The sequence below is a fragment of the Rhipicephalus microplus genome, chromosome 2 (assembly GCF_043290135.1).
Source record: "Rhipicephalus microplus isolate Deutch F79 chromosome 2, USDA_Rmic, whole genome shotgun sequence".
Lineage (NCBI taxonomy): Eukaryota > Metazoa > Arthropoda > Arachnida > Ixodida > Ixodidae > Rhipicephalus > Rhipicephalus microplus.
The window spans coordinates 225,238,175-225,262,538 of NC_134701.1; the positions used below are offsets into that span (position 1 = coordinate 225,238,175).

The window sequence follows — 24,364 nt, forward strand, 5'->3', positions numbered from 1 at the left end:
GGACCAAGTATTTTGATCAACGCAAATGGCCACTCGGGATGTAACCTATGCAGTGTCTGTTCTAGTCGCTTCGGTGTGTGTCGTGTTTCGGACAGTCGAGCAAGAGGTGGCAGATATCCTCATCGCCGTGGCCGCATGAACATGCTGACGATGTTGCACGCTGAATACGAAGTAGGAAGTGCTTTGTGTAAGCACCTGTGGTTCTTTATCATAGACTTGCATAGTACACTTCGCGGGCTTATAGCGTTTCGCTTGTGCGATGTACGGCTTTGAGCAATTATGTGATTAATAATGTAATCAAGTTTTGATAACTAAATACCAGCTTTCTTTCTTTTCATTTGCCTTCTAACAGTGCGTGAGTCGTTTGTTGTGTTCTCTGTCCTATTTTACAGCCATCTCTACGAAACGCGAACATCCTCAGAAGTGACATAAAAGAGCTAACAATAGGTTATAGTGCTCGGCTACTGATCCGAAATCTCAGTGTTCGATCCGAGCCACGGCGGTCACGTTTCTAGGCGAAATCCTTGAGTGCCGTGTACTGTGTGACGTCAACGCACGCTAAAGTACTTCCGGGTGCCCCCCCACTACAATTCACATCATGGTTTTGGTTTTTAAGATCCACCGATATTACTATTACTCATATTATAAATTTTGAAAACGGCCTATCGGCATGTGATGAACTATGCGGTGACTACTTTCATGAGTCGCTTACAGCGAATCATCGCGTTCTAACGCTGTCGCTCGCCGAACGACATTATTTTGTTTGTACGTCACAGAGCGTATCTCGATAGGGCAGAATTCTTATCTGACCAGCCCTCTCGTAGAAATGCCCCCTTATCGTGGGACGATAAAAGAAAGCAGGTAGTACAACAATGGGCTTTGGTGTTTTGCCGCACGACGTAAAAAGACGTGGTGCCATGTGAAACCACTTCGAGCTGCAAGTAGGTTGGTGGTAAGTCGAGTTTATTTCGTTCTAGTTAGTATACTGCAGAGATCCGACTCGAAACTTGGAGAAAATACTCTCCTACACCGGCATTTAGCGGCAATATCTCCGTATTTCTATAGATTCCGTATTCATATAGATTTAGCAGCGATATCTTCGTATTCCTATTACACACATGCCATGCCGTCGCACAATACAAAGAAACTGATAAAGTCCCTACCGGACTTTTAAGACTTGGCGTCCTGATTGTTCTCAAGCTCTATACCTTGTTCGCCTCAATCTAAAATTACTCTGAGGCATTGGGCTTTCGAAAGCTACAAAATTGTCAAATACCGTCGTGTTGAACAAGACTTACCAGCCAGAACAAAAGAAGCAGCGATACATTATAAAGTAACGAGAGAGATAGAAACATTTATTATGCAGAGCTGAAAGGATCGTCCTCCTTGGGGGGAGTCTGACCCATTGGCTCGCGCCATACCACCTGCTCGCTGGATCAGCTGACGCTGCTCCTGCGGCTCTGAGCGGGTCGGCACAGTCTCCCAGGAGGAATGTGAGGGTGAAGGAACAGGGCGGTAGCCCGGTGGTTGCGGACATTCCCAGCTTCAGTGGTACACCGTGACAGGCTTCGCTTCACAATAGGGGCAGTATTGTGTGGGGTAGGAGAGATGAATGTTGCAAGGGCCGGGGAATGAATTAGTGTGAAGCTACTGCCAGGCAACCACGTCTTCTCGGTTCAGTGATTTGTGTGGTGGCGGGAACATACGGCGTTGTCTGTAATACCGTAGCGTGTTAGTGTAGTTTGATGCTTCGTTCGGTGCGTCGTCTCGGTTGGACAACTTTTTCTGGTGGCAGCTGGTTTGTAAGCTCTCGATTAGGGGGTTCATTTTCATGAAGAGAGGTGGGTTCATGGGTGTCTATACGATATACAACCCGTGTAACAAGGCGGAAGATGAAGATGTCAGGACCCCGTGTATGCCAGTGTGGGACCATTCCTTTCACAATATTCCGACAGGCAGTTTGTGAACCAGTAATCACAGTGATCGGTTCGTCCGGTGCTGATATTTGCAAAGCATGTATGATGGCAAGGGAGATTCCAGCCTCCTCTGCCATACCGCTGGCCATGGTTTTAAGCGTGGCCGATAGCGTTACAGAATCGGCCTTGTCCATTACGACGAAACACATGGCCCATATATAGTTTGTTCACAACTGTTTGTTGGTGTGACGTGCATTCTTTGGATTTAGTCCGCTTACACCAGACTTTACATTACTTGTGAATGTGTTACTAGGATGTCCTGCTATCACGCATGAAGTCGGTCACGTGGATTGTCGACAACTGTCAAGACGCACATCTAACGGGACCAAGCAAAAACCACTTGCACACGTGCATATAAATGATCCTAAAAGACATAACGGTACAAGTACGGAAATATAGTCTTGAACTTGCCGCATAAGCACCCCCGCAGCAATATTGAAGTTTGGGTGGGCGAAAATTGGTCAGTATAGTCAGCTGGTTCTATAAATTTTGTTACAATAAATTAGTCATTATTCTTACCTCGTTTTTATAGGCCGTAGTCCCGGTCTCTGTTAATTTAGGCCAGTTTCCGCCAGCACACTCAGAAAACTATTATTTGTATGACCGTACATTGTATCACGTAGTCAGTACGAACGACAAATTTCTCATGCGACGAATCATTTAAATAACGCGCTGAAAGTTGTCAAAGATACTGCAAGAAATGTGTATGAGAGCTTTACGGTGCTTTAGCAACGCCGGTTCACCGTACTGGAAATACGGTAATACCAAATCATCATGGTCAGGTCACACCTTTCTTTTAGCCTGAAAGACCTCTATGACAAACTTAGATCTTCGCATCCCGTTACTGTAATCAATAGAACTACTAACTTATGCGCCTAAAAAAAGGAAAAAGAAAGGAACGAATTTGTGCACCGGCTTCAAAAGTCGATACGGTACTTCCATGCTTACAATCCATGGTAAACCTGCAGTGCTTAAACGCTCTGTAAACTAACTGCAACGTCCGAATTAGAACGCACATGACGTCTCTAGGCGTATTGTAAGGCGTCGTAAAGCGAGAAAGAAGCCTACTTCCGTGTGATAGGAACCACATGTCTTCCTCATTAGACTCTCCACGTTATTTGCGACCTCGGAAGCGCATGTTCGTCATCTTATTCCTACGAATGACCTCTGTATTTTTCTTCTTGTTGAGCCCTTCGCCCGAAACAACATGCTGCGTGACTTTTTTTTCTAGTATCATAATGATCACACGTCAGTGGTGTATCGGCTTACGTGTAATACGGCAGGGAACGACAAGCGGCTTACCAAATAGATCGAACTCTTATGATCAGTTCCTAGCAAAGTGAGGACGAAACATACTCTAGAAGGGATAATGTCGCAGGTCTCTTCTTGTAAGGTTGCGAGACTCTGACGAGACGTAAACAGCATAAACGGGGGCGCGATTCGAATGACACACTTATCGAACGGCCGTGGTTCAACCGTACACTCGGAAGTGGATCAAAGAACGCGCTCACGTGCGCTAAATTGATGATTATGGCTTCAGGGGCGAAGCTGGTCATCAGATGCGGATACAGAGAACGCCATGCCTACATATGATGAAGGAAAGAAAAGAAGCTGTGGCTTACCAGCGACCCTACCTCTATCTCTCACTTGCAAGTGCAAGAAAAAAAGGTGCATCCAGCAACGGCTCAAGAAATACCCTCAACTGCAAGACGTCGCATTAATCGCTGAAAGTGCATGGTGCATCACTGTGCCCGGATCATGTCCATTTGCTCAGCTCAGGCAGCACTAAGTGCCCGACAAGTGCGGCAGCACCACGTGCGCTGCACGTGTGCAGCGACTTGCTTCGCCTTTTCTTGATTAGTGTCGGAACAACTTTCATGCATGTAAGAAGCTTGCAGCTCAACTTCACTTTGTGTATACCGTGCAAGATTTGTTGTTGCTGTTGTTGTTGTTGTTGTTGTTGTTGTTGTTGTTGTTGTTGTTGTTGTTGTTGTTGTTGTTGTTTGTTTGTTTGTTTTTTGTTTGTTTGTTTGTTTGTTTGTTTGTTTTCTGTCTGTTTGTTTGCTTGTTTGTTTTACAGGAAGCACTAACGCTTAATGACGCAGGCACTGTGCCCCTCCAGGTGACAGTTTCCAACTTCCTCTACCCCTTTTTCTACGGTTTCTTTGTGCATCCGTATAAATTAATTGATTATTTAATACCGCTTACTTTGTACGAGAGACAGTCAATGTCAGAGCAATACGAAGTTGCCAGTGACTTCATTAAGTAAGTCATATAAGATAGGGAAACATGTAGCCCATATCTCGTGACATCGGTCAAAACTTCGAGCCTGCGAATTGAAATAAGAGCATCATACGTAGGTACTTGTCCGTATCCTCACGATCTTCGTCATGGCACATCAGAATCGTTTTTTGTCGGACTGTCCTACAAGCAAAAAAAAACATAGCGTCCAATAAATTCAACAAGGATTTGTACACGCTGAATTGTACAGGCGATAGTATTCAAGGCTCCAAGACAAGCCGCTTTTTCAGCCATCACGCGTGTTACTTATGCGGGCGGATTATTCAATGGAAGTTGACGCACCACTTTACGACATGTACGAGGTCTCATTTGTGCCCAGATCAGCAACAGATGGAACTACTTTTCCACCACTATCACCATTGTAAGTTCTTCAAAAAGTTGCTCACTGTCTGTGAGCATGATTTCCTGAAAAAGAGAGAGATGCGCAAAAGAGCGAAAGTCACACCTAACACGACTTATTCCTTTTGGTGACTGATAGTAAGCAAATGAACTAAATCATATAATCAGTAAAAATGTGCATCGAAACTTCCAGTTACACTTGCCTAACGACAGCCCATCGAAGCACGTTGCTCCACGTCAATCATATATACGTGTCACCTGCGCAATATCGCGACTGGAATTGATGTAGCTGCGTCATTTTTCTCCACGACGACGAATTATTCTAATCCACGGTCCGTTACAGTTCACTTTGCTGAATTCACGCTATACATGTAAACGTGCACTTGGCGTTTCAAGCTCCAAACCCCATTTGGTTTTCTGGACTTGCAGAATAGAAAAACAAACACTGTTCATTAGTATTTCCCTCTATCCTTTATGATACACCAATCTGGGTCTGGCCATTTATTAACTAAAACAATGAATACTAATATTGCATGATATTTTGTATAATAAATCTTCGTGTATATACTTCACATACTCATCCTACGAACATATATGTGCATGTTTCTTTTCTGCCTGTTTGATCAAAGCCTCTAATGAGCGCATCGGTTAAACGAATACGTCACGCGTTTTAAATATGCGAATGTGTACGCCCTGTTGTAGCCAGTTAAATTTAATGCCGCCTGAATGCTACACGCAGCTTGAATGCAAAGTCCGCTCAACTTTCTTCCCGACTACACGGACAATCAGCGAATAAAATAAAAACGTTTGCCAAAATAACTCTCCGCCTCGCTAGACTCAAGCGCCGAACGTACTCAGGCTGCCGGTCTTAACGTGTTTGTAGAGCACTTGTAGCTGGGACTGCGCTCGTCAGATGTCCCTAATGAGACAAGCAACGCCCGCACGCTGATCCAAGCACAGGCGCCGCCTTCCGAACAACGTTGGGCCCCTCGAGTTCGCGAGGCGCCTGAGCGGTGATCGCAATTGGGCAGTTCAAGGCGAATGCGAGTTCACTCATTCTCTGGAGTTGCAGTGCGTGGATAAGATAGGGCACCAGCACCCACTAAGACGGCACAGCGTGATCGTTCAGCTCTTTTATTACCTATCTTAGTATTTAAGAGCCAACAAGAAAAAAACTAAAGAAAAGAGAAAAAAAGACATTCATGAAATTTTTCTTTGTATATTCTTTATCCTGACGAGAATAAGTGTGTGTAGTGCAGCACTCACCACTTCCTGCACATTTCTTTATTGCGAGCCTAAAGGTATGTACAAATGCTTTCATTGCAGCAAAAGACGAAGCTCCTTCACTTTATCCAACTACATTCAGTTTTTTATGCATCTCGTCTTTATTGACGAAATGCAGCCGCTGTACATTGCTCTGTACTTGAGTAGTGCACTATCGGTAGCAGACTAGAGCGAACCAGCGCATGTTGACCTCACTGCCTTCTAATATATCACATCTGTCTGTCTCTCTCTCTCTCTCTCTCAATATATATATATATATATATATATATATATATATATATATATATATATATATATATATATATATATATATATATATATATATATATATATATATATATATATATATATATATATATATATATATATATTGCTCTTTCTCTCTCACTATACAATATGACTTTCATGGTAGAAATGCATTGGGTAAGATTGCATTTGTATCTAACTACAAACAGTAACAGCTTTTTAGTCCTCGATACGTTACGCTGGGAAAACTATTAAACTTCGCTAGCCTGAATCTCGTTTATCTATTTTGTTTTATTGAACAGATCATTTAAGCGGGTGCTCTCACCTGGACGTGTTATGATCAGCGTGAACCAGTAAATAAAAATAACGGAATTGTTCACCGCACCGAATTGTAGCGCGACGCTTGTTTCAAAAGCATATACCGTAAGCTCGTATTACCTTGTCTACAGCGATTCCCGCGCCATCGATGACTACGAGCCTCTAACTGTATATTCACTAATAAAACTCACATTTTAATGAAGGGAATTGTACGCTAAACAAAATCTATCTTTTAATGTCAATCCTTTCGGTATGCAATATAACTTGAACTTTGTTTGTTTCTTGCTACTTTTCATCGTTGGGTTATCTTGTTGAACTTGGGTTGCACAACATAGATCCCGCCTTGATATTTGTAGCAGCGATCACGGCTATTCTCACTGCAATAACGCGCCTTATCTCTCGGCTGCTACGCACAAACCTATACCATCTGCCGCTCCGTGGGAATAAGTTCGAGATAACCCGGCATCTTCACAAGACTTGACCGGCGGTCGCTTGTTATCGCGCCAGGCAAGGCCAGTGGGACTAATGCGCGCGCTATGGTGGTTACATTCAAACCCTTGAGCCACCCCCTCCTTTCTTCTAGGGATCAAAAAGAGTACCGCGACCAGTTGGTGCGCCCGTGCCCGGAAAATTAATCGCCCGGCCATCTCTCCGGTCTCTTCGGATCCCGAGTGTGGGAGTCTGCGTCTTTCCAGTTGTTTTGACGTTCTGTCTATTAGACGGCGGGATTAGGCTGCCATGTCGTGGTAGATTCGAAAACAGCACTGCTCGGTACTGCGGTAGGTCGAAAGGATCAACCCTCCCAGCTTTGTTTGTCGATTCGTTTTTTTTCCCACTACTTCTCTGGTATCCAGCCGCAAGTTAAACCAGCGTTGACTAGATAGTTTTTCTTACTCATTTATTAAACAGTTTTTTTCTTTAAATCATGGTAGACAAATCTACTACACTTTCATCTGGTGCTGCTTTTCTTTAGTGTTTCTTAATTTTTTTATTTATTTAATTAATTTAGTTATTTCAATACTGCTGGTCTGGTTTTCAGAACTTGGGCAGGAGTGGGTACAAGTGAACAAAAAAATTCGTTACAATAAACACGTATAAATATTTCGGCAATACCAACAAGACCTTATTTATTGAATACATGAAGAGAAAGGTCCCAAATGTACATCAATATAATCATTGAACTTAAAAAGTAACAAAGAAAAAAAGAATACAACAAACTCATACAAGGAAAGCAGCAACATATTTAATAACTAGTGAGAGCGTGGATGTATAAACATATGGAAGAAAACAGTGTCAGGGTTCATGTATAACTACGCCAGAGCAATGTCCTAAGGATTGAAGGGCCTGTGAATTGGATGATAGCAAAGAACATTTCATCATAGCGTAGGGGAGGAAACTCCAATTGGTTGCCGTTCGCGAGAAAAGAAAATACTGGAACATGTTGGTGTCACTATGTGTGTTGGTGTGATATGTATCCTTTTTCATACCTAACTTTCCGTTATAACGGAGATAAAAGAATTTCATTCGCTCGTGGTGTCCCCCAATAGCTCACTTCTCGAGCTCAACTGTTTATGTTTCTAGAATTTCCAGCAAGTGTAAATACGCAACTTGTGCGCGAGTTTCATCGGACTCGCGTGCAAAGTTGCGCCCTCACATTTGTTTCTTGACGCAGGGCACCGTTTGGGCCTCTCGTGCTGAAATATTAGGTGAGCTTACTTTATTGCACCACATTAGCACTAACCAACAAACGACGGAAAAGAAACACAGCTCATTTGTTGCACACTACGTACTAACAAACCACTTCGCCACGCATTTTATAGGAGCGCATTCTGCTGGTCTGCGTATACAAGCAAACGTGAAAAAAGTCATCAGTCGTGATTATAAAAAAGCACAACTTTTAGCCACAAACTGTCAGATGAAGTAGCTATAAACACTGAAAGATCCGGCCGCACTTGATCTATGGCTCTTTAGAACGACACCAACCATCTGAACGCTCCTGCATGGTGCACTCATGCAGCGCTGAATATGCACCTTATTATGATTGCCGTCGAAGGATGAGATCATCTAGTCATCAGCAGTGGCGTAACTTTGTTGGGGAGGGAGGAATAGAGGGGGACTGTGTACGCACATATACACATTATTAACTGAATAATTTGAACGGTCGTTGGAAATCTCTTTTAACGTGCATTTATTATAAGGGCACGTTAGAGATTCGACCCCGCCACCTTCGCGTTAGCAGTCGGCCATCATAACCAGTAGACTACCACGGCAGCTCAACCATCATTTGTGTCGTATAGCATAGAGCTTTACACCTCAATGAATGCTTTTCCTACATGGTCCACTACTCCTCTATCGACTGATAATTCTGACCGCCTGTTTTTTATTGGAGCTCCACTCGAAAAGACACTAATAAAGGTACTTCCCGTTTGACCTCCTGCGTGAACTCCCTACGCAACTGCTATTTGACTTCGTGCATTTCACACTCGTATACGATAAACGCTGCGGTTTCCTCGATTTTTTTCCGCTCAGTTGTCTTTTATTTATTTCGCCTCTGCAGCTGTTTTTCTGCACTTCAAGCTAAATTCCACAGGTCTCATAAATAAACGTTCGATTGCGGGGTTAATATTCCTGAAGTGAAATTACAACTTGCCCCGCCATGGTGGTCTAGTGGCTAAGGTACTCGGCTGCTGACCCGCAGGTTGCGGGATCAAATCCAGGCTGTGGTGGCTGCATTTCCGATGGAGGCGGAAATGTTGTAGGCCCGTGTACTCAGATTTGGGTGCACGTTCAAGAACCCCAGGAGGTCAAAATTTCCGGAGCCCTCCACTACGGCGTCTCTCATAATCAAATGGTGGTTTTGGGACGGTAAACCTAACAAATCATCATGAAATTACAACTTTTAAGGGAACCCCTTCCGAAAAGCCATAAGCTAATTGGCACTGCCGCAATTTCTTCGCCGTTCGCTTTTGGGATGGTTGTGTGAGCATTTACACTATCTGTGTCGCGTTTGGGTAAAGGCGCCGGTGCCAGAAATGGAAACCGCACTTTTCTGCCGAAGCGCAACCTCGTAATAAGTTGGCCGTCGCTGGTAACGCCTGTAATCGACGCTGAACAAGTAGCATTGAAAATTGGCGTTCTTGCCTACCATTGCGCTATATACTCAAGAGTATAGAGTTTCCCCCAATATTCACTTGAGGATACCCTGACGCTGTGATCGTTCAGCTGCCACGGGAATTATGGGTAGTGCATTGATTTACCTAATCTTCGTGTTTACGACTTCGAACGCACTCGTGGCTTTGTTTGGAGTTGTTTTTTAGCGTTTGTTCTGAATAAGAGAATGTATTGTTAATTTCAGGACCCCATTTTAATCGGTGGGCCTAGTCAAATGGAATTAACTGTTGAACTTTTTCTAAACTATCTCTTGCGACTATTTTTGTGACGCCGTTTTAGGGCTTAATCGGCATGATGTTTTTTCAGTTATTTCCAGCGTTCATCACCTGGTAGCGTTCAGCGTTCATCACGGCCTAACGAAAGGATCATCACGCGTTCACGGACACGCGGTTTTAGGAATTCAGTTATCTCGAAAATGAAGTTTGTCTAGTATGTTCGACTCCTCATTCTAAAATACAGACCACGCAAACACATACACTCGAAGGAATTCAAGGCACCATCCAACTAGCTAAACTCTCTTTTATTCCAATTAATTTTTCACGTAGACCTCTACGCGTTCTTCAGCAGAAAATTTTATGTCACCAACTCGAAATATTTCAGCGAAGTGTCCATGGCAAGTATATTGCTTACCACGTTGTTTTTTTTTTAAGACGACAGTCTTTCTTGGGGACCTTCGACGCAAAAATTTTAGTCTGTCTTTCTGTATGTCTGTAAACTTGTCCGTTTGTCCGCCGAAACAATACCCCAAATGGCACCACCGGCCGACCTCATTTGCAGCGCCCACTAATATTATTCAAATTTCAGCGTTCATACTTGTGCGATTGTCAATTAAAAAGCAATTATTGCGCATATCTGAGGCACCATAACAACACGTCAATATTCTGTATGTCTTTATAATAGAAAAGGCATACATAAGTAATTCAAAGGGCAGTAGCGTTTATCAAGCTGCGATGACAATGCAACGCTTGCCCGAAAAGGCATGTGTTTTCAACGCTTTGCTAAGACGACAAGGTGGAGGTACCTACCCGTTGCCTTGCGTTCAACACCTTATCGCCTCCAAGACGGGCGTGCACGCCGTGTGCTTCGTTTTCCAAGATAACTGCCAGATAGCAATCATGTCTCACGTGTGACGTGCCTCGATGCACTCGTTCGCCTCCGCAGCACGCATCGAGGCACTCTAACACAGTGCCTCCAAAATATCATTCACCGATTTTCTTGCGCTGAACATCAAATAAATGTTTTGTTCACTCTTTCCACACGCAAGACTATCGTCTTTCGATGACATTTGCAGAGTAACACGCAGGTGAGAAGCCATTTTTTTTCATCATCAGCAGGACGCATTCACATGCTTCAGATCAAAATGGGCCCATAGCCTAGTGTTCAAGAACGTCGCTTTGAGACCTGGGGACCCTTGTTAGAGCTGCAGCCCTGGAAGGGACACTTATATAGTGTTATTTCATTGGTGTGCTCCAGCTGTGTGTGTGTGGGGGGGGGGGGGGGGGTTGAAGGCACCATCACACACGTGTCTGCGCATTCTCGGAGGCCATAATTTGTAGAATGCAAAGCGACGGGGAGGGTTCACCATAGAGTTTCTTAATATACACTAGAGGGAACTCTGGCGCTAGTGTCTATGAGAGCTGCACGGCGCTTCAGCCAGCATTGAAATGATGGGTAGTACACACATTTGTCTCATTTTCGTACTTCTGGCCTGCTTATGGCTCCATGTTTAGCCAGACTTAAATTCTTGTTCCTGCTTTCCCAAAATACATTTAACTCTGATGCAGAGCAGTACCTAATTCCCCGTCAAGTGCGGAGCCTACGAAGTGACCACCTCAGAAAATATCTAGTTCCTCAATGTCGTGTACACATATGCATACTCTTTTTTCCCTAGAACAATAAAAGACTGGAATGTATTACCCGATGCTATACGTGATTCTCAAACTGCAGAACATTTTGAAAACAATGTTACGAAATATTTTCTAAGTGAATCTTCGTAAACGGTGATTGCTGTTTTTGGTGTGTGTGCCTGTCATCTTTTGACTATGAATCTATTTGCTGTAACTTGTCTCATGTACGTTGTAGGATGTAATATTGGGAAGTGTATTTTGTGATGTATGTGATGTAGCATGTAAGTCGTAGAACGTAGTATAGTGATGTATTCCTTTTGTATCGGCTATGCATTTCTTTTTTACGCATGACATGACGGTTGTTATGTCAGTTTTCTACCCCACCCCTGTAACGGCCCAATCGGCCAACAGTACCTGGAAATAAATAAAATGTGTGTTGATGCGGCTTGGAGCTCCTTTCTCACGAAACAAAAATCAGCAAATGTTCAGCGTTTGCGCTTCACAACCTTATTCTTTTAATCTTACATATTCCAATCGGGTCACAAAGTTCAAAAGGGTTGGTTCTTTTCTTCAAACCAAAACCGTAACCAGCAATAAACGAAGCCGCAAATACAAAGATTAGGCAAATATGTGTACTTTCCATCATTCCTAAGGTCGCTGAACGATCGCAACGCCAGAGTCCCCTCTGTTTAATTTTAGGAAACTCTATGGGTGTCACGGCGCCTCCACGGTATCGTCTTAGCAAAGCGCATGAAACACTCACCTCTTCGTGCATAGCGTTGCATTGTCAGCGCAGCGCAATGAACGCTAGGTTTCTGAGAATTACTGATGTATGCCTCTTATATTGAAAATAAGCACGTCATAGATACTGAAGTGTTGAGGTTGTGCCTCCGATAGGCACAATGTTTCATTTTTATTGACAATAGGCTCAAGTATGAACGCCGAAACCAGATTAATATTGGGGGTCGCTGCCGATGTGGTTGCACTTCAGCCGTTTCGAATGACAACCACACAAGTTGACCGACCAACGTATTTGCGACGAAGTATCGTTATGGGGAAGCTCACGCTAGGAACGGCTCACTGCTCTTCCATAGTTCAGTACGAAGTGCTCGAAATCATTGAACACTTTTCCTAAACACAAAGCATCCCACGAAATATTATCTTCTTTAAAGAGCATGGGAGACATGACATAGCACCGTGTCACGTATTTCTTTTCATTTGTTCCCTTGCGTTAGTCACGCTTGTGCCCCGATGAACCCGTCTATCTTTCCAACTACCTACGCCGCGTTTAATGACTAGTGAAGCAATGTGGGACCTGAGAAAACCTCCTAATAATAGTTACTTTCATCAAGCAGGTGTCGGAAAATTATTTTCAATGGCTAGTGTGGTCCTTTTTCTAGTTTGGCTTTACTATAAGCTTGCACGACACCAACTTGTGCCAGATGTGGGCCTTCAAGCGAGCAGGGTACATACGGTTCACAGATGGTCCGTTCCAGCATTGCTCCGGCTGATCTTTCGAAGAGCCCCAGTCACTCGCCATTGAAATTTAATGCCTGCCACCCCTGGCCTTCCAATAAAGAGGCGTGCTCTATCTCTGCCACCGAGCCGAGTGAAGGTATAGTACCTGCTCGAATGCTATTTTGCCTGCTTACCTTCTCGGCTGTCTCCTTTTAATTTCAATGTCTTGACTTTATCATCAGAGCCCGCAGGCTGGACTAGCAGACAGGAGAGATGAACGGACAGAACAAAAGGGAGCCCCGTCCGAACCGTGCAGTCTGTGACGCTTTAATTAAAGCATGCCGCTCACGTAATGCTGCCCGGTGTATGCATATGCGTCTGCCTTGTTCATTGCTTTATTGGCTTCAACACTCGAGATTTCCACCTGTTCGTCGAGTTTTGCCGTTAGCGACTTTGCAAGCGAATAGAAAAAACCTCGCTCCTGAGTTTGTCGCGTGAGCTCTGTGTTCTGAATATAATGCAAAAAAAAGAAGGGGCCCACTCTAGTTCCATAAAAACCGAAAATTCCGTGCTGCTCCAGGTGGAAGAGGGCGCGACACGTGGGTCTCTGTCAGACACATCAACAATGTTAGTTTAAGTATCGTTAACTTTGTAAGTTTAAGGTTTGTGACATTTCACACATTTGTAATTGGAATGCTTTCGAGTACTTAGTAAGGGCAGTACAAGGAGTAATTTATCCATGTGTGCATTCGTGTGTGATACACATTACTTCACAAATATCTCTGCAGGGCCACGAAGCCTTCTATGAAGGCTACTCTTCTACGACTTACAATTCCAAGAATTACAATTTACTTCTACGATTTACAGCCTACGCAGAAGGCTGTAAATAATAATAAATTAGATTCCATTTTTACGACACCAATACTGATTTCTTTACTTTGACAAAATAAATTAAGCTTGCTTCGCACGCTTCAACAATATTTCGTGCATTTCAAGCTTGCGGTACACGCCACTTGCATGATGGTCTTATTCGCTTTAAATATCAAGATCTTGCCGTTTGGATTCTCACATGCTGATGGAGACACTTTTACAGTAACTACATAAGTCAATGAATCTTCATTTATTACCTATATAACACGCCATGCTTCAACTTTTGTTTTCTTCATTACTTTCAATTAATTTCATTCAATTTCTTCATTACTCTTCAAAGTATTTCGAAATAATAGCTTGGTGAGTTGTTTTTACTCAAAATATCAAAACGCTGTATGCTAGTTGTAACTCCCGCCAAGCGACTAACAGCGAGTATGTAACTGCCGGCTACGAATCGCAGATAATGAACCCATTTTTCTTCTTCGCTGAAGTTTATAACAACGCAGCGTGTCCACCAACTGCTGCAACTTTAGCGTATAATGTCGACTGAAAGGCTTTGGACTTGGTCGAGACGGGAACGCCCCAACGTGAAGTGGTTTTGCGGACGTACACAGACGTGCTACGTAACTCCCTGTCCTCATCTCTCTGTTCTCACAAGAAGCTTTGAAGCCAGAATAGTACATGAATGTCAATGAAATTGACAACTAAGACAAATATGTTATTAGCGAAGTCCCCCAGTAAATAGCATGAAGCACTTGCAACGCTACGGAAAAACATCGTAAATTTTACCTCAGTTCAGATACTATTGAGATGCTGATGCCAGACAAAAAAAAGCGCAGCCACCACTTTTACTTACAAAGCACGGCCAACACTAAATAATAATAATAAAATGCTGTTTTGTCTCAAAACAAAACATGTCCAAATAATCACTCATTTCTGTCTCGCCAGTCAATCAAATGATGAACTCGGACGAAGTAATGCGTAGCTCACTTATTAGCTAAGTGATTAACAGTCTGAATTGTTGACACACGTGATGACTGAGACAAACATTCGTACAAGTGCGTAAGTCCTACCGACATTATCTGTAAAACGAAGTAACGGGAACTAAGAGACCTTAAGACCCCATGCTGCCATATTTGTTTCACCCCTCTCCGCCATGGCCAGAAGTAATGATGGCCAACACCAATAAAGTAACGTTCACATAAATACCCAATAAAGCGGACGGAGGAACGACTGTCGCCCTATAGCGCATTGACGAAAGATCGGATGCGTAATTTGATAGTCGTAAGTTCCTTTCACAATTTCTTTTCATAATGTAATTAACACACAAAATGTTACAAACTCACAAATATTTTCCCCTATGTTTTACTTGGCCTTATTATTGGGTGGGTTGTTGTGTCCAGTAAAGAAGATAGCCCCTAGACAGGGGCGAAAACATAAATTTTGGGGGGGGGGGGGGGGGGGGGCACTTGTTTGACTATGGAAGGGCACCCCTCCTTGAAATGAACAAACATGTTTGCTATGTATGCAATGGCTAAAAAATTGGAGGGGGGGGGGCGGCACGAGCTGCCACTGACCCTATATCAGGTCCCTTATAGCGCCAAACAAAAACAAGGTTTTCCCTTTGTGGTGTTCCGTAACAGGCTAGAATTTTTCAGATGTTCATGATCGTTGACTCTCTCCAGTGCTTTTTTATCTTTTCACGGGTATAGTACTGCCTGCTTTGCGAAAGGCAGCAGTTGCTGCTGTTTAAAAGGTACCAGCACTTTTCCTTCAGCACATGTTTATGACAAAAAGCCACATTGGTGCCATGACGGGGTGTTCCAATGGTTGCCGGGACGTTGTGGCATTGTCGGTAACGACCTCGCTGTGCTGCCCTGTCCTCCAACGAGAACGCCCAATACACTTGTCGAGAACAGGCGCTGCAAGGGGCCTTGGCTCGTTCGATGACACAATGTCGCATATTTGGCTGAGCGACTCTAGCCTAGCGTCGGGAACTACTGCCCACATAAATTGGACCCATCTAGGAAGCTTAAAGTTCCATCGGGCGTCTCCTGCCAGGACGCAACTTTACTGTGCCGCCTGTGGTTAGAAGTAGCTTTCACGAAGGCGTATAATTTCTTCGCATAGGTATGGCAGATACCTCCAGATGTTATTCGTGCGATAGGGCCAAAACAATAGAGCGTCTGCTGTGTTCTTGTGATCTTTTAGTGAGCGAACGCAACCCTTTTGCGCAATACGCTGAACAAGCTGGACGGCAGAACTTTTTTTTTAATGTGAAGCATTTCTTAGCGAACTTCGGCGACTTTCAGCGTATCTATCAATCTATATATATATATATATATATATATATATATATATATATATATATATATATATATATATATATATATATATATATATATATACATATCTATCTATCTATCTATCTATCATCTATCTATCTATCTACATATCATATCCATCTATCTATCTATCTATCTATCTATTTATCTATCTATCTATCTATCTAGCCGCCAACGACTTCTCGCTCTCCTGGCCATTCAGATAAATGGATCTATACGAAAATTGGTATCGCATAACATGATTGTTTGACAAGCATAAGTGACTAGTCATAACAAGAAAATCATGACATGTTTGTCATGAATGTCATAATTTACATTTCATGGTCTTGCTTCTCTTCCAGTGGTTTTGTTCAATAAATGTTGCAAAACTGGTATAGCATGACATGACTGCATGGCGAGCACAAGTGACAGACCCCAACGTGGAAATTATAACATGCATGTCATGTAAGTCAAGACTACAAGCCACGCTCATGGTGCGCTCGCGGTCATTTCACTAGCTTCACATATACCAAATTTGGTATCAAGTGACATGAAATGACGACGAAGCTAAATTACACGTCCAAACATGATAATCATGATATACGTGCCATGTAAAACATGACTACAAGCTACACTGATAACGTGCTCACGGCCGTTTTGCTAGTTCCACATATACTAAATTTAGTATTACGTGACTTGAATGAACGACTCAGGTAAATGACATGTTCAAACATCATAATCATCGTATGCATGTTATGTTAAACATGACTACATACTACGCTCATAACACGCTCGCGGCTGTTTCGCTAGCTCCACATATACTAAACTCGGTATCAAGTGATGTGAATAGACGACGAAGGTAAATGACACGTCCAAACATGATGATAATCGCACGCAAGTCATGTGCGGCATAATTTATGTCCACTCCGTAGCTTTGTACTGATTTCAAAGTGACATATCAACCTTCCTCATTCGTGCTTTGCATATCATCGATTCCCACTGTACGTGGGATCTGCCAATTTTTTTTCCGAAAAGAAGATCCTCGATCATGTATCTACGCGTCGCAGGCCGGCAAAGCGACACGAGTATTGCTACTTTGTTTTTGTTGACGGCGTTAAGCGACAGCTTTTTGCTGTGCAATTGAGAAGCGCACGTGTATGGTGACGGAACTTTCTTCACTCTTTTTTTCTTGCTTTCTTTCATCCTTTGTTTATTTCTTTAACTTCTTCGTACCTCCCCGCCAGTGTAGGGTAGAAAACCAGACATTCGTTTTGTTGACATCCCGGCCCTTCATTCACCCCTTCCTCCTTCGATCACTGGCGTGCAGCTCAATGAATTTAGTTTTGACGTCAGTGAACAACCGGCGTGTGCTGCCTATACACTTACACTCGGTCGAATGCGAGTCTGCAGACTGTAACTGCAGACATCTTAGGCAACTCAGTCTGTTTTTCATCTTGCTCGATAGACACGAAAGTCTGTTTCTCCCGCAATGCTTACTATCTTCAAGCTATGTAATAGTTTATAAAGCTTGGATTTTTGCAGCAGATTTATGCAGGGATAATACACCAATGAACGTGCAGTGATAGTTTATATCATAGTGCTTTCTTTTTCTCATGTTTTCATGTACCTTAATCCCCGTTCATTTTATCCCCGTCCTACTAGTTTCTTCCACGCTCTAGTGTTTGTATAACTGGATACGACATAAGGGCCCCCTTCACAAGTCCTCTGCGAGTTATGGGGCCCTGCGTTTATAACAAAACTGATGTACATATCTCCTTGTGTATAATAAATGAATTTAATTGAACTATTGTCTTCAATCGGTAACGCTAAATGTGCATTAAAAGGGTGAAGACAGATATGACCATATTTTTCGTAGACTTAGTCATTCTCGTATCTCTTAAATTATGAACGAACAAATTAAGTGGTGAGCGAGGGTCCGCTAATAATAAAAAAAGCCTCGTAGCCTTCGAGGGTACATTTGGCAACACCGCTCTCGACTGCCCTGGTCTGTTTCAGTTCAACGCACTAACTCAACAGGTTTTACGGCGGTGCGCGCAGACTTCTTTGGGAGGTGTATCTCTGGGAGGACTTCCGATTTTTCGTTAACATTTAGAGCTGGGCGTTCGTTGATGCAAGCGCCACGTTCTCTGAATCTTACGAATCATCCTAGGAATAAAGTGCTGGCGTCCTAGGAATTTCGTAACTATTTCAAAGACAGCATCAGTTCGGACGTTACAGTAGAAGCAGCGCTGAAATTCTAAGCACGGTGCCTCATCGAGATTCTCTCAAAGGGAAATGCACTGCGTGATGGCAATGATAATATTTTACTCCGCCTACTATAACTCCGAGTGTCACTGCTGAGAAGTCTGGTGTAGTTGTATTCTACATTGGTGTGGTTAGAAAGAGCCATCAAACCATCTCTTCTTGCAACAAACTATGAATAGTGGGACAGTTACAAGTGCAAGCTTGATAGACTCTCTCGTGGTCAAAATGATAAACTGGAAAGTTGTTTTTTATTCCACATCATGACATATAAATTATGCGTGAACTCCCAAACTCTGTTACGAAATCACTTTTTGCTTCTTAAGCTAAAAGGAAATGTTATGGCTTTTAGTAGCCATACATTAGACGTCACTTTAGGCTGAAAGCTTGCGCACAGAAGAGGCGACATGTATGGCGCCCATTATACGTTGTAACGTAAACTTAAACCTGACTTTCCCTGCCGCTTTGATCAACGCTCCGCCAATTCGAGCTTATTAACTTCAATGACCACATGACTTACGGTATGTAGATACGAATAAGTTGTGGCCACAAAGTCATAACTGCAGCTTGAAAATTTGATGAAAGTGAAATTGACGTGCAATTTGTTACAAGAAGCTTTAGAGGCAAGCGAACGAGTACCAGTAAATACCTGTACCAACACATGGGTTTGTCTAGCCTCTGCTTTACGTTTTATTACTTGGAGCAACTATGAAACATTATTACGCTTCATGATTCGTTGTCTTTGAAACGTCATGATAAACTGTTGTGATGTGAAAAAAAGCCTTCTAGGTGTGTTTTGTCAATTTCTGTATTATGTTTTTCTTCATTGTTATCTTGAGGTGCATAGCTATAAATGTGGTTCTTATGTTACCATATTATCAAGCACGTTAAGGCCTGTTGCTAGCTTTTGGGCAATTTTCTTGAGATTAAGGCATGTTTCTGTCATCGCCGTGCATTAGGTTGACTTTTGTCTGTGCGTATCCAAACACAGCTGATGAACTGCTTACATGTTTCAAACTATTCAACAAAGAGCCACCTTCACTATCAAACACTGTGGAACTCTTTCAATGTAGCAAAGCTTTATCTAGTAATTTGTTAACAAACTTTCCGCCGTACATACAAGACAGTGGCGTAGCTGTAAGCAACGTATTGCACCCCGGGCTTATTACAAAAAATCGCTCGTGCCCCCCCCCCCCCCCAAAAAAGAGAAGTAGGGCAGGTGACTGCGTAATTGTTTCATTACACATCCATTTGTGTGCTTTAGTTTACTTTTCTTAACTTTTCGTTATGCCCTGCAGTTGCAGAAGGCACTATTCAATTTCGAATGGTCTGTTTAGAATTTGGCAACATAGGAAGAAAAAAACATCATTCACATCAGCCATGCTGGTACTCATTCACCGCAGAAAAACGGTCATGGTGTAACTTTTCTCTCTCTCTCTCTCTCTCTCTCTCTCTCTCATTCTTTATTGATTTGATTGAAGGACATTGCTGGCGGGACTTCGAAGATGACCAAGTTCCCGCCCTGGGGATAAATTTGATGGTACTTCCACTTATAGGAGGCACTATTGACGTTCGAAACAAACATTAACCTCCTAAAATTGCGTTTTCATGCTGTTAGTGGTTCGTTTGTATCGCGAAAAAAAGTTTAAATGGGAACTCTAGCGAATTACCGGAGGCGCCACTTGGCCACAACGAGGGGTGACGTAAAAGTATTTTCTTTAAATGGCTTTTTCATTTTATTGTTTTCGATTACCGACGCTGCTCGCCTTTGTCATTTTAGTTGTCGTTGTTGTTGTTTCATCCGATTGCGTAAGCGGTAAAGCCCAGCTTCAGCTTTCAGCTAATTTGTTGTTTCAGGTATACTTTCAATCGCTATCCCGCTGCCTGTTGAACCACTTTGCAGCCACATGCCTCGAATACCCAGCGTAGCCTGCAGCAGTCCTGGTATTCACGTGGACTCCTAATAACCCAGGCACTCTGGCGTTACATAGAAGAGCGTTTAGCACGCGCAGCCACGATTGTTACGCGCGGCTAAATATAGACTGCCATAGATTTATGCACGCGGGGAGCCATCAGAGAGTGAGCGCCGCAACGCGCAGCTCGTTCAGGCACACGTAGTCACGTGGATGTACTCTAAGAGCACGCGTGAAGTGGAGGATGCGGACGGCTTCTTCAACCAAGACCAGATCCGCCTGAAATGTGCAATGGTAGTTGTATAAGCCGAGGTAGGTGCCTCGGACAGGCTGATTGACGTTTCGGTGAATGGACCTATCTTTGTCAAATGCGCCTTCTCACGTCTGTCGTCTTCAACTGACAGCTTCGTATTGCACCACTTCGCAGCCAGAAGCCTCGAGTTCCCCGCGTAGTAGGTTTAACACAGTTAGTAGTTCACGCCAAATTAGTTCGCTGTCAGAACCCGTTGTTCACTAAAGACGAAACTGGAAATAAAACTAGTATGGCCAACTTTAGCACTGTGACGACTGTGACGAGTTTGATGACTGTCAATCCGTTATTCGGACGTGTGGATGCCCGCCCCGCACATTGGTTCAAATGTCTTGCCAGCCCATTCATTTATATGGTGAAAGCATCGGGTGGCTATATTGGCCCTCGCAAGACTTGCGTGAGAATTTCCGAGACTCCTGAGAAAACTACAAGTTCTCTTAACGTCTCACTAGATTCCGCAGTGTCTCGCGGAGCTAGGAATGATCTCGCAAGATCTCGAAAAGTCACATCTAATAAACCACGTTAACTTCTTCGAAGGAGCTATGACATCACAGATCGTCCAAATTCTTAACGCCATCAACTTACTACATTGTTGGATGGGCTGATCTCGAAGGCGGTGTAACACTACATGAGTGCTGAAAACTCCAGTGTAGTGGGTTATAGTAACATTGGTGAGTCATAGTAGCTTATTGCGTGCCTCTCACACTGCGCCTCTTTAAGCCTTGTCTTCGAGTGTATAAGTTAATGTATTACCAAGTCTACGGCAGGCTTCCGCCCTTAAACGCAATTCGTAACGTGTTATCAATGCTTTCTGTTATATTTTCCATTCCTCTGATACTGTGGCGGTGAGCCATGCTCTCTGTTGATTGCCGGAGAAAGCACCTCTTCTGTTTTTCTCTTTCCAATATTAACACCCCCCCCCCCCCAACACGCGTCCTTTAAGCACATACAGCAACAACTAGCCAGCATGCAGCGTATGGATTCGGAAAGCACCAGGAAAAGACGGAAGACACTGCGAAAGGCATGCATCTCTACCCATACCCACTCTGAGCTACGTACGGCCCACGTTTCCGAAAAGACACGCCAGTTCTCTGCTCCGGTCTGACTTTTTTTTTTTCAATGCGACTCCCTTCATTTGGCTCAGCTGCCGCCAATTCTGGCTCGCATGGTCATCCTATTTACTCGGTTCACGTGGCGTACCCACGCTACAGTGCCAGCGGCATGAGTTTTCCGACTGCGTGGGCTATGAACACCGTCGGCAAAGACGGACAAACACAGCCCGTGAATTCCAGACAGCATTCGAGGCCCTTTTAGCGGCGTATACTTAGCTCTAACTCGGGAGGCTCTTCATCGGTGTATAGTTAGCTGCGACGCGTGAGACGGGAAAACCACGTTTGCCGAAGAGACCACCTGTAGCGAGCACGAGCCGCAGACGAGCGTTCTATGACCGCATGCAGGGCCAGCCACGTGAGACACGGCAGGCAGCGCAACCGCTAAGACATCACGTGGACTTCTAAAGCGTGGCTTCAATGCCCGCTCTTTACGCAACACTCTTGAGGTGCAACTGCGCACTTCTTCATACTTATCACACTGAGAAATATTGCATACATCCACGAGGATAGCACATCAAATTGAACGTGAAACGTGAAAATTGACCATCGGCGTCCACGTCAGTGATGCAAAAAATATCGTGTGATGGTGCCACTATATGACACCATCACGACGCGATAGATATAGAACATGTGTGGCGTCTTTATGACGTCATCGTGTGGCATCGTCACTTGGGGAAAGTAGGTGGACGGATCACGAAGGCAGTGGAAAACATGGTCAGATGCGAAAAGATTGCAATGGTTTCCATCATGAAGAAAGTTCAAAAACACCTTAAGGAGAAAGCTTTCACATGAGGACGGGGGTGGGTCAATAGATTTACCGAGAAGAAGGATAAGATGCCTTTCGACTCCGTGTCGTATTAGCAGTACGCATGGAAACCTTCGTAGTTTTTTTTTTCTTCCACTTCAGAACTAACCGAGAAATGCTACGAGAAATAAAAAAGCCCTAAATTTGAGAGAAAAACAAATGCGACATCGCGCAACTGTTGTTTATTCATTGTTTTATCGGATTTCGAAACGAAAAATAAAGAGAATAATACTGTTTTATGTGCAAGCGTCGTCTCAAAACCCATGACAAAAAAATCACGGCAAATCCACGACGCTAATGAGCGGGCGAAGCTCCGGGGGATCATTTGGGTTGCAGTGAATCCCCTCCCTTATGTACTGCCCACTCTAACATGCAAAGGAGTGATAACACGTGTGTATAGTATATAAAATGTTGTATTGGTCGTATATAGTACTGAGGTGCGGACTTCGTTTTTCCTTCATTAAAACTGCTTTAGGGTCTGTGAAATAAAGATCAAAGAGTTATTGCATGAGATGTACTCTGAAGTTCCCAAAGACGGGGTCTATACACGTCCCCATGGTTGTTGTTGATTGTTTATAGTCATATGAAATGGATCTCAGTGCACATCGTGGTGTCATGTGCTGCACAAGCCAGTCGTCATTCATGATATCTACATTAGAGTCGCCAGCCACCGTGAAGGGGTCGTTCTTTTATTTAGTACCATAGTTTCACATTACGATATCAATGTACTTGTCTTGTCTTGTCGCCTAGATCTTGGCTTATACCCACAAGAGGTATTGGCCACACTGTACCTTATAACGTAAATTTTTATATAATGCTTGCTAAAAGAGAAAAAAAAATCAGATTATAACAGATAAGAACAATATTAACGTTATTTTAAAAAGAAAGAAATAAATGGGTAAAGAGCAAAGGAATTTGATAAACCAGAATATATCAAACAAATTAGCAAAAAGGAAGAAGGGGAACAAAGAATTGGATTCATCTGGCGGTAACACTAGCAGCGTATCTTGCTAAGTTGCTTATTCTTCATTGTCATCAGCCACAGCACAAAGTACACATAATGCCTTACACATTTGTAGCGGGTAGCTCACTTATCAGCAGAATGATGAATTGCATAGCGGCCTAGTGGGGGCTTCATGGTCATCGTCATGGCGTATAGTGGGTGTGCCGTGAAGGCAGAAAGAGAATGTGTGGACTGGAACACACTTGCTCTTCATTGTCATCAGCGTCATCGTCATCGAGGAATGACGGTGGACATGGCTCGACCCTAAGAAACCTCACCTCTTGAAAAACAAAAAGAAAACATGGTTGATAACTCCGTCTCAAGAATCGGTATAACACGGAAGTGAAAAGGGTCCTTACAGAAGTACTTCAGGGTTTACTGCACAATGATGTATGATAAGAGCACAATGCCTATAGGTGTTTGGCATACAGCAATGTTCAACGCGGATGCGGCCACGGTGACGTTTGGTGGTACATCTTCATGCTGACGACTGACGGTTACGTTCGGTGAATAAACGAATCCTTGTGGTGGCTCAAGTAGTTGATGGCGAGAGCGTAATCAGAAAAAAAAACAGTGTAATGGTCAGTGGAGCATCGCTCATTGGACACAGAACTCGGGCTGAGGTCGCCATCCCACGGAATGCTAGAGTTATTCTGGAACATGGCTGAACTAGACGAGCGTAAGCGGGTAACGCGGTGTCATAACCAGTAGAAGCGTTTCCAGTACACTCTACAGTCAACAAGGCCAGCGGTGTTGTATAGCTATTTTCGGTAGAGCCCCTGAATTATGTTATTCAGGGGCTTTAATTCTGGTATGTATGGACTC

The 24,364-nt window shown here is 43.5% G+C and overlaps 1 protein-coding gene across 1 annotated transcript in view; it reads left to right on the forward strand.

Moving 5' to 3' along the window:
- Positions 1-873: 873 nt before the first annotated feature.
- Positions 874-24,364, forward strand: part of LOC119170369 (uncharacterized) — a 218,354-nt gene continuing 194,863 nt past the window's right edge. Inside the window, exon 1 of the mRNA XM_075876492.1 lies at positions 874-952. The gene's annotated coding sequence lies outside the window, so the exon portion shown is untranslated. The remainder of the gene's footprint in view (positions 953-24,364) is intronic.